Source organism: Gastrolobium bilobum, unplaced genomic scaffold, assembly GCF_033153095.1.
Source record: "Gastrolobium bilobum isolate Gb01-03AN ecotype WA unplaced genomic scaffold, APGP_CSIRO_Gbil_v1 utg19044, whole genome shotgun sequence".
In the NCBI taxonomy this organism is placed as follows: domain Eukaryota; kingdom Viridiplantae; phylum Streptophyta; class Magnoliopsida; order Fabales; family Fabaceae; genus Gastrolobium; species Gastrolobium bilobum.
The window spans coordinates 77,091-90,072 of NW_026896951.1; positions in this window are offsets into that span (position 1 = coordinate 77,091).

Sequence of the window (12,982 nt, forward strand, 5' to 3'; positions counted from 1 at the left end):
TGTTACTCCTTTCATTTTTCTACAAAATCATGCATTAGGCATGCATTTATTTTAAACTTATGTAATGCTTAACTCATGCTTATCATAAGATAATAATAATAATATTAAGAACTTCTTTAGGGATTTAATAATAATAATTTTGTTTTATTGCATGAAGCGATCTATTTCAAATTTATATTTGGACCATTACAAGAATCAATTCTTTGATCTATGAGTTGGTATGCATCACCTGTAACACCCTCAATAACTAACTAACATAGAGGATATCACATTAATTCCTAAATAATACCTTCAATAAAAGTATAAAAGTTATAAAAGAATAAAAAGATGTGAGAATAAACGAAGGCAACTAACTAACAGAACACCCTTAAAGTTAAGTACATTAGAGGTAAAGTTAAGTACATTTCTTCAGTTGACTGGGACTATTTCTTATTAGTGGTAGTGGCACACATGCTATCTAGTTAGCCCGACTTAATGCCTACTCTTATTTATTTGTTATAGTAAGTAGGTACATCATCTAAGCCTTGTTATATTCAGACGTCCAAAGTGAAAGGGAAACTTTCCACCCTATCAGGGTAGAAAACAATGGCTACACCCCGTGTATCCACTATCACACAAAACTCCATCATATCTTTATAGTCTATTATCATCCCACTCCATTCTTCATCGATCATGCACAAGCTAGGCGTGTTTACTTTATGGATAGGCTAGCATAAATATACACAAACGTAAGATAAATCTCAATAATATTGAGTTTTTCTTTTTAGTAATCAATATTGAGGTTTTTAAACCTTAACTAGTCTAGTTGCTTTAACGGAAAATATTATTCTCTCTAAGCATGTTTATGATAAAAATATTTATTAATAATAATTATAATAATTATTATAACAAACAACATGCAATACTTAACTGAAACAACTAAATGTCCATCCTCCGAGGGTCTTTGAATGTGAAAGGTTACTAAGTGACCAAGATCTTAGCCAAAGTAAGGTATCTTTTATAACATTATCGTCTGATCCCGAACTTCCTTTGGCCAGTTCACATTAGAATTTTCAGTTAAAAATTATATATTCTTTAAATATTCATTTGATACCAAAGGAATATAAATTTAACCAACAAAATTTCCAAAATAAAGAGAAGCATGAATTTGAACATAATAGCATAGCAACAAAAGCATCCAAACCTTATATATCTAAAAAAATTAAAATAAAGGCAAAAGGTAAAAACTACAAGAATAATTTTTACTCCCAATATTTAAATAGATAGAAATAGAAACATATTGTAAAAGGATAAATCTATGAGAATGGATTTTACTCTCAATATTACTTTTCCCTTTATTTCACCTTCTCTCTCTTTCTCTCTTACTTTTCATCTCTCGCTCTCTTTTTCTTTCTTTGCTCGTTGTCTTTCTTTTCCCTTAAGGGGGTTTATATAGATTTTTTTAATATATTATATAATATTATTATTTTATTAAAATAATTTTTTTCTTACTTGGAGGGTTGATCCCACATTGCCTCCCTCCATGTCTACATACTATTTTTTAAATTATATTATTATTTTATTAATATATTTTTAAAAAAATTAGGATGTTAGGATGTTTTCAAAAAAAAAAAGGATGTTACATCGCCTCTCATGTATGTTAATGCACAATGTAACAGCCCGTTGTACACCGGTATTTTTAACATTAATTATGATATTAAAAGCAATTACAATCACAGAAATTCATTTATAAAAATGCGAATAAACTTTTTCCGATTATTACGCGAGCATTTAAAACAATAAAAAGCGTAATAATTAAAAGCTGTGACCGTAACTGCAAACTCTTGCGGAATACTTATTTTAAGTATTTTTACATCTTACTTTACATATTATAAGTCACTAAGGGGTTCCCATAAACCCACTTAGCCAATTTCTCAATTTTACTTTTTTACCTATCCGAACATGGTTCACTAATTATTTTTCTGCGAACACACCTGACCAAATCAGACCTTCCCCTCTAGTTATTTTTTTTTATTTAATTCCCTTTCTAAGAAGCTATCACACGCTCAATTCCGAGCTCATTTGCTCCGGTTATCGCCGTTTGAAGTTGGACAAGCAAAACTGCCAACCAACCCCAAAATAGCTCAAAACATCTCTCACTCCACGAATTACTTCGGAAATTTTACTCATCCAATTGCTCTCAAATTTTTATTCTACAAACTAGAAACCTCAAAATTCAATTTGATATATCATATGCTTAATTTGACTGAGAAACGAAGCGGGAATTAATTTCTCAAAAATTGCCAGAAACAACCCCTGCATAAGGGGTTCTGGATAGTCTGTATTCAATACATCTTACAGGGCATCGTACAACCCATAATTTTCTCATATTTTAACACCATGTAGAGGACATCTCAAGCTTTAAAATGGCGCATGGCACGTCCCTATCGGACCCCTTTGGAGGGAGATATACTCTCCCGAAATTTGTCTAAAATCTACCAATTCTACAGAAAATTCGCCAGAGTTTCCTTTGTTTTTCCTATAATCCCCAAATTCGCACAAGCTCATTAGTACCTCAAATGTACCTAATAATCCAATGGGTGGCACACACAAGGACCAACAATGCCTTAGGGCACTTACAACCCAACTCAGTTTATATTTATTACACAACATAGCTCACTTTAAATCCTTAAATGGTTTCAATCAACAAAGTCCATTTTCATGCATATTTTCAACATACAAGGAATCATAAACCTACAATAGGCCTAAAGCCCTTCCATCATAGTATATCATGCATTTCTGGTACATTTACAACATTCGACTTACAAATTACAACTTACAACTTCAACTTTAAATTACAATCTTCCAAATATTACAACTTCAATTACAAATTGAAACATAAACTTAAATGATATAACTACTAGACTTAGCCAAAACGATATGAACAATTATGCTAATGAAACTCATCCTACAGACATATGAGATGTTCATGCCCTAAGTCTAGCCTAGGCCACATGGCCAACAAAGTGCAAAATAATGAAATGCTCCATCTAATCATCCCACGGGCTTCTTGCTCGCCACTCCACTGCCACTGCTACCTCCTGAAATAGTGCCCCAAGACAGGGTGAGATATACGCATATATCGTAGTAACCCAGAGGTTCTGGAGAAAACTCCGCCCAATGGTTCACTTCGATGCATATAAGTAATATAAAACAACCACTTTCAAAACGGGATATAGCAAGGGATTTAGAGAAACTGGGGAATATCAGGATATAAAATACGACGAAGCTGGAATGGTAGCTACCAATACCACGCAACATCCTTGGCATATAAGCCTACGGGTCTCATCCAAGGCATGTTCCAAGAACCACAACCAAGGTACCCCTTCCATCCATATACACCCGAGACTTCCTAGTGTGCTCCTACCCGGATGACACACTGCGACTCTAGGTCAACTGGAACTCCCTCTCGAAGACCTATCCAGTGGAAGTCCGCACTTCCCGAAGGCTACACTATCTACTGGCCAGAGACTCGGTACATAAGTACCCTCATAAATGCTACATGCATGCTCATGCTGTTCTACACTACTCATATACACTTCCTACCATTACCCTCAACGGGTATGGTGAAACAGAAAAGGGGAACAAGCCCCAGTATCAAGAGGTTACCTCAAATGTCTTTCACTTAGCTCCACAGCAGCTTAGGTTCCAAGTTTGTTACTCAAAAGAACGCCTACACATAGGACGTTCCCAATTACTCAAAGTTCACAAAACGCATGCCAATTCACAATTACACATGCATTAATCCAATCACTTACCTCAACCCAATTGGTCCAGGACCAAGGGCAATCCACCGATTCACGGTTTGGGATTCAAATCGACGTACGGCAACCTATACAACCATGTACAGCCATCAATATACGTCAATTCTATCAAAACGCGAAAAACCACAAAATCACCTCCCCCTCCCTTAGAAGGTTCGGCCAGACAAGGCCATTTTTCAAATTTATTTTTCTAAATTTTCTTTCTCATTTTATTACACATCCTTAGGTTGCCAAAAGGCTAATTCAAGTGTCGTTTTTTGGTTTTACGTCTTTGAAGTATCGTTTTGCTAAATAATTCACTCTAGGTTCTTTTATGTCCTTAAATACCATTTATTATTTTCTATTGATTCAACCACTTCCCAATCACCACACAACCCAATTTAATACCATTTAACACTTGATATATCATCCAATCAATACAAACCACATCAAATTCCTAAAACTCACTCTATGGCCGACTTGCACTCTTGGGATTTCTAAAGAATTCTCACTCTATTTAATCATTCCACACCTCATACAACACCATTATATCAACATATAATCATCTATCAACTCACCAATAACATCTGAAAACATTTTCCAAAATCCAAGTCATGACACTTCCAAAAATATTCTAAGTTACAAAATCACATTTTTCACCTAAAATTTCCATTGCATTTATAGCTAATACACATTATTCTAAGACACTTTCATGTACAAACTTTTCTCAATTGAGCTCTCAAACATCACACATAAAAATTTCAAGGTTTAGGGTTCATGAAAATAAACTGCAATCAAACCATGTAAATGGGGTGGAAATATACTCACAACCAAGGCTTGATGCTAACCCAAGACTTATCCAAGCAATGGAAGCTCAAATGACTCCATGAACCTCAAATTGCTCCAAATATTTGCAGCTGTAAATGGGAAATAACTCACCAAAGAGAGGGTTTCAAGGGAAACTAATCGGTGGAACGGGTTCGGATGATCGTTTCCAACGAATTTCAAGACAAGAATCGTTCGATTCGGTTAAGGATTGATGAAGTTATGAGAGGAAGAAAATTTGAACTCAAATGGTCCAAGGGAAGGGGGCTGCTGCGTTTTTGGAAGAACGAGGGGAGAGAGAAGATGATGAATAGTCATATGGTGAGGTGGCTTAAGTGACTTTCAAGTGGGGTGGGTCCCACCGCCACCTCACGCGATTTAAACTAACTTGAATTTTTCCTCCGATGCCACTAAACGTCCATAAATTCACAACCTATTTAGAAAATCAAATTTTTAACGTTAACCATTGCCCTTTAATTATACTTGATCAGATGAATCATAAGTTTTCCGGTCGTTTGGAGAAAACACTATTTTAAGCTATTGCGCGCGCTGTTGGCAGGCTTCCCCAAACTGACTTAATTCCATCAAATATTATCAGAAATCATATTTCCTAGTTCTATAGACCATTTATAACTCATATTTGAAACCTAGAGCTCAAAACTCAACTGGCACATTTTACAGTGCAATCGTACCGCGATATTTTGACCCGGTAAAAACACCATTCATTGATTTTTTTGAAACTTGCCTATCCACTCAATTTTTCGATCTGAATCCATTTCCAGGGTTATTTTTACCATCTGAGACCTTCTACTCAATTTTTATCTTCCTAGGGTTGCGTGTTGGCTAATTATCGTTTTGCCTTTTCCTTGTATTTTGGCCTAATCTTCAGGATTTTCCACTAATCCTTCACTTAATTACTCACTTAATATTTTAATACTTAATTTAAAATTGTGTGTTATATTCACCCCTCCTTTTACAATTTTGTCCGCAAAATTAACATCCTAAAAATCCCGTAGCACGGGGTGTAATCGGAAAATCTTATCTTTCCACTCTCTACTAGCCTTCTTAGGCGTGCATCTTTAAAATTTTACCTTCGTCACAGGCATAACCTCGTTTTTGTTGTATCCATCGTTACTCAATCCTTCACAAACTTGATAATGTCGGGGATCTGGCCACTTAATTCATTATATTTTCACTGTTTCCATAAACCACTGTTGTATTTTCGTTAATTGTAGTTCATAATATACCCATCTTACCAACTTGTCACTTACGGTGCCACAACCTTTAATTCACAATACTTTAAGCTTTTCATGGTTTACGGTTGCACTTTCACTAATTTATAGGTAATATATAACCACATTACAATTTGTCTGTCTCACTTCATCTCATTCTCATCTTTATCTATCTTTCTGACCCAATGTCGTTCCGAAAGGTATCTAACCATATTTATAATAGACTTTAATCGTTCTTATGTATACTTACTGATTATTCCTGGAATGTTTCCAACTCACACTTTCTTTAGTACTCAAATTCTATCGATGTCCTTACTGTTTCGATAATACCCCAAACATACCAGTCCTTTCCATTACTGTTACTACTCTTATCATTTCGTTGTTTTCCTAGCTTTCACCCAAGCACATACTTTCTAGTTTCAATGGCACTTTGCCGTATCCTATAATTCTGACTCACATTAATTTCTATACTTATATACTTTATTTATCCTTGTCACGTGTCTTCACCTCTTCTTAGGTACTCACCACCATATCTTTCTCTTTGTGATGTGAAACTAACAATCCTCACAACAGCTCATACTCCCTGTCAGTCATTTCCAGGTCTTCTCCCACAATTCTATTCATGAATCTCTCCATCTACAACATCAAATTTATAATTTACACTCCCTGTTAATCTGTTTATCACTTAACCATTTAAACTCTATAAATTTAGCCCTCTCGTAGCCTAACCTCAACATCCATCAATGCCTTCTATATTAAAGGCCTACTCCCTAATATCTTTAGCAATTAACACTTTCTACTCCTCATTCTGTAACACTGTTATAGATTTCAACATATTTTTCATTCGATGTCAAAGTTGTAATTTAAACACTTGTTCCACTTATTTGTACCTCAATTTCGTAATCATTGACATTTAATCCTGGATGTCCAACTCAACATACTATACCATAATCCTCACATATAAGTCTCCTTATATTACTAATCTCCAAGCATAATCGTTCTATCACCTGGCACTACTTTCATCCCTAAACAAATTTCAAAATTTTTATCAATACCCTGTATCTTCCAAAGATATACCTCTCTCACTTAGCATGTATCGTATACCGTGCTCTAAGTCACTCCATTAAGTTATCAACCTTTCTTGAATCACTAAAATTTAAGTCACTGGTCCTTATTAACATTTTTACCTAATTCCATCACAACTAACTCCTAATTCCATCACATTTTTACCTAACATTTTTACCTAGGCCACACAGAGATATCCATAATCTCACGTCGTACAACATGCACCCAGTGCACAGAGGAATTTATATTCATAATACATCTGTATATAACAGCCAACGTGTACCCAGTACACACTAGATTACTTATGGACCCAGTCCATTTGGGGTCTGTATCATACCCGTATATAACGGCAAAACTATTTTGTATAACTACATGGGGCTACCCCCATAATCATAGTAGTAGTATATTAATTATATCACATATACGTATGGTGCATTGTTTCTTCTTTGATTATTCTTCTCACATATTGTTTACTCTTTTACTTTGACTATTCACCTGGAATGGTTCATAGCATAATCTCTATTCCATGAATCCTAAACTTTTCTCAAAGTTCTGTACACATCTCACATCTCTTAATATAGTATCATATTTCCCACGTATACTTCCCATCACATAGGGATCTTCTATACATTTTCGTCCAATCACAGAGAACTAACCTCACCTCAGTCCTTGCACTGAAAATTTACATTGGTCTTTGCATTGAAATTCTACCTCAGTCCTTACACTGAAAATTTTACATTAGTCCTCACACTAAAATTCTACATCAGTCCTTGCACTGAAAAATCCTCGTCAGTCTTTGCACTCACACTTATACCCCAGCTCATTAACTAGTCTTATCATTTTCGTTTTGACATTACACATTAGCTCTTTTGCTAAACACATAATCTCACACTCTATGCACCTTTGACAATTCATTTCTTTCACTAACCACTTAATTTCGCACTTTATTGCAACCTAGTTCATACAGTAATCACATGATTTCACCTTAGGTTGTACATTAGCTCATTCTCCAATCATACCATCTCATCTTATTATGGTACAACCATAATCCACAAAACCCTGTCACCATTCTAATCTAGTGCCTGCTACGGCTCACATAAACCTATACTCAATCTTATATAACAATCCATCAAATTTTCCTGATCACTTCCACCCGTGGAGATTGTAGAATATTTCTTACATTGAAAATACCTCTACACTGTCTATCAATACATATCAAATACCAATAATTTCACAAGCACACTATTATTAGTAGTACCTATATATAGGACACAAGATTATAATTTCTTTACAATTCTCATTACTGTCTTACACCTGACTATACAATTCAACCATACTATTCATTTATCACTGACACATCTGCCAAATTTAATCGACATCCATTAACTACAATATTGCCTTCATTGTACATTTATCTTATGCCATCCATGGAGATTCTCTCAAATTCTTCCTTATACATATAATACATAATTAATTCATCTCGCCTATATTGAATCAGCACTACCTCCTTATGGTTTTAGATTCCATATTTCAATATATCTCAAATTCACACTTCACTAGCATGATAATTTCAAGTGGTCCAATCCCTTAGGATTAGACATCAAATCTTCCCTTTGTTTCTCTACATTAAACATCCCAATTCATTCAAGCGTACACCATCTATCAGGGACTTATAACTTCTAATCAAACATAATTTATTCAACTCGTACCTAAGCATACCTGTTCATATCTTCCAATAATCCATCAGGTTTTAAGTCACTCACCTTAATGTAGTCCATTCATCAAGTCCACCTGTACATACTAGTTCTACTATACTACACATATACCTGGAAATTTCACAAATACCATCTTCATACTATAAACTCATCTCAATTATATGTTTATTTTTCACAGTACTACAAAGTTCGCTATGCTAATACCGTACATATCACAAATTTATTTACAACTTTTACTACTAATTCAATTTTATAAATTTCATCAAAAGTCAGACAAAATAATTAAGTCTGTTTTCCTTAAGTCCTCTAATCTTCACATTTTACTCGATGTCATCTCTTGTCCATGGAGCAGTCAACACTGTAGCCACGACTTCAGGCTAAGAACTTACATTCGGTGCTCCAGGGTTGCCACACAGGCTTCTTACGATGACCACACATGTAACACAAAGGAATGGGTTGATCAGACCCAAACTAAGGAATCACATATGCAGTAATCGATAAGAATCTACATACAACTATGCAGCACATAACACAGCTATACACTATCAGAGTTCCCTAACAAAATTGCTCTGACACCATAAAATGTAACAGCCCGTTGTACACCGGTATTGTTAACATTAATTATGATATTAAGCGCAGTTACAATCACAGCAATTCATTTATAAAAATGCGAATAAACTTTTTCCGATTATTACGCGAGCATTTAAAACAATAAAAAGCTTAATAATTAAAAGCTGTGACCGTAACTGTAAACTCTTGCGAAATACTTATTTTAACTATTTTTAAATCTTACTTTACATATTACAAGTCACTAAGGGGTTCCCATAAACCCACTTAGCAAATTTCTCAATTTTACTTTTTTACCTATCCGAACATGGTTCACTAATTATTTTTCTGCGAACACACCTAACCAAATCAGACCTTCCCCTCTAGTTATATATATTTTTATTTAATTCCCTTTCTAAGAAGCTATCACACGCTCAATTCCGAGCTCATTTGCTCCGGTTATCGTCGTTTGAAGTTGGACAAGCAAAACTGCCAACCAACCCCAAAACAGCTCAAAACATCTCTCACTCCACGAATTACTACAGAAATTGTACTCATCCAATTGCTCTCAAATTTTTATACTACAAACTAGACACCTCAACATTCAATTTGATATATCATATGCTTAATTTTACTGAGAAACGAAGCGGAAATTAATTTCCCAAAAACTGCCAGAAACAGCCCCTGCATAAGGGGTTCTGGACAGTCCGTATTCAATACATCCTAAAGGGCTGCATACAATCCATAATTTTCTCATATTTTAACACCATGTAGGGGACATCTCTAGCTTTAAAATGGCGCATGGCAAGTCCCTATCGAACCTCTGTGGAGGGAGATATGCTCTCCTGAAATTCGTCTAAAATCTGCCAATTCTACAGAAAATTCGCCAGAGTTTTCTTTGTTTTTACTATAATCCCCAAATTCGCACAAGCTCACTAGTACCTCAAATGTACCTAATAATCCAATGGGTGGCACACACAAGGACCGACAATGCCTTGGGGAACTTACAACCCAACTCAGTTTATATTTATTACACAACATAGCTCACTTTAAATCCTTAAATGGTTTCAATCAACAAAGTCCATTTTCATGCATATTTTCAACATACAAGCAATCATAAACCTACAATAGGCCTAAAGCCCTTCCATCATAGTATATCATGCATTTCTGGTACATTTACAACATTCGACTTCCAAATTATAACTTACAACTTCAACTTTAAATTAAAATCTTCCAAATATTACAACTTCAATTACAAATCGAAACATAAACTTAAATGACATAACTACTAGACTTAGCCAAAACGACATGAATAATTATGCTAATGAAACTCATCCTACATACATACGAGATGTTCATGCCCTAAGTCTAGCCTAGACCACATGGCCAATGTTGGGTGGTTTGCTGATGGTGGAAAAATATAAGTTCTGATAAGGGACGTTCCTCTGTTCTTGCAGAACACAGATTCGTTCCCTTAGTTCCAACCCAAGTGCACAAGTGCACGCATCAAGTAATAAAGGGAGTATTAATGCCCAAATTATCGTTCTCACGAGGATAGAGTGCTAATTATTGTTTTATCACTGTTTATAAAGAGTGAAAATGAGAAGAAAAGTTAGTAAATGAACTGTCTGGTCAAACGTTCCCTACTCTCTTGACAACGTTCCTCAGGAACAGTAGGTTCAATGTGATGGCAAACAGTTGCTCTCTGCATTATGTATGTGATCCTTCCTGTTTAGAAGATGGTGAGATAACAATCATTGGAGTTTTTATAAGTACTAAATAAAATAAAATAAAACTACTAAAACTGAAATAACTATAATCAAGAGACAACAGGGTGGTGGTTAAAACAGTTTAACAGAAGGAACGGATTCACTGCTTCACTCTTAACGGGGATGTTTTCTCTGCTCAAGACTTAGCACCTTTTGGCTTTGTCCCAGTTTCTTTGCCTGCCAACTCTGATTCCTCAGCTCATGGTCTAGATGGCTCACAAGTTTCCATATTGCTATGGCTCCCTTGGCTCCAACAGGTACTTAGTTCAGAACCTTAAAATGGACGAGTTGGCCCCTTATTCCTAAGGTGACCAGTAGCGTTTTTGCCATGACATCTACCTTCCCCCAATGGCTAAGCTGTCTGAAATCCCTTCCTTATGGAAGTTCCTTTCTCAGTATGTACCCAATTTCCATTGGCGCACAATGAATATAGCTTACTCAGCCAAAGAAATACAAAAAGCTTTGGTCAAGAGTTTTGGAAACAGTTCTTTAAGAGTTTCACAGTTTACCCGTTCCACAAATAGTTCAGCTCATGGCTGATAGTTTAAACATAATTATTCTCTACTGAGATCACATAGACCCGAGATTCAGTCAAGAGATAACGATTGGAACGAAGAGAAAAACACTTATATTAATTTAAAAGACAGTTTACAAAAAGAAATAGAAAATGGAGAAAGATGGGTAATTGCTCGTGAGGAGTCTTGATGGTTGTTTACAGAGAAGGGAAGAGGGGTTGTCGCTTAACTATAATTACAACTAAAAATTAAACTAAGTTACTAACTACTACTAAGTGATCTCTTCCTTTTGGAATGCAAACCCTCCAGGATTCGATGATGTTTTTGTGTGAGGGAGGTCCTATTTATAGATGGAAGAAGAGTGGCAAGACTGTAATTTCCTTGGAGCTAGTTGCTTGAATGAGGGGACGGGACTGTGGCAGCAGAGTATGGAAGTTGCGCAAATTGTTGAATGGAACAGGGTTTGGTGATGATTAGCCGTTGTTTGCAGGCCTTCCCATGTTTTGCTTCTGTTTTCAGCCAATGAGAACTCTTGATTCCCTGCTCTTCACGTTTCCAGCTGCTCAGTTGGTGCACCGCCTTGCTTTTTAGAAGTCTTTAACTCTACGTTACCTGCAAAGTGTACAGAAGCATTAAATGAATGGAGCAGGTGCATTAAATGTGTCTCAGTCCGTTCCCCTTTTAATATATTTTAAAGGAATACGTTACCATTCGTTCCCCCACTGTGTTTTTGTCACAAATGTGTAAAACAAGTTATTTTCATGCTGAAGTTGCTCATCCGATGAGGGAACGTATGGTATTTTGCCATCAAAATGGGCTTAGATGGGAACGAATTTACGTCCCATCAAACACCCCAAAACTAAACTGTTGGATGTCCTCAAACAACTCAGAAATATTGTATTAGTCTGCCCAATTGAAAAGAATAGCATAACAGAAAGGAACTTGAGCCAGCGAGCAACCATGAACTTTTCAGAAAATGAACTACTCTTCATAGTAAATAGTAAGAGGATTCTGTCCCCAGATAAGAGAAGGTTACTGATCTTTTGTCTCACTGTCACTCATGGGTTGGTGTTTGCTTTGTCCATTCCTGGATGTGATTCTTCAGAACTTGCCTCTCTGCTGCGTTCCTATGAAGTACAGCTGTCTTCCGTTCCAAGGATTCTTTGATGGGTAAGTATATGGAAATGTGGAAGAAGTGGTGGTCTGATTTGTGGGATCAAGGAACGTTATCTTTTGTGCTTTTGAATTTGGACTTTTTCTGATTGAAAGAACACCTTTTCTTATACCTTTTTCTTCCCCTTTGGAGGAAGGTTTTCTGATAGCTTTTGAATTCTTTTGAATGGTTGTTCTTCTTTTGCTTTGCTTGTCTTTCTTCTGTCCGTTTAATTCATTTTTGGATCTGTTCCTTGTTCTTTTTGGTTGGCCAGGGGGCGTATGATGAAGGTGAAGTGAGTGTGTGATTCTGTTTGGTCCTTGGCAGTGGAGTTCATTCGTTCTTCAGCAGTACTTATAGCATTAAGGCAAGTTGAGGAG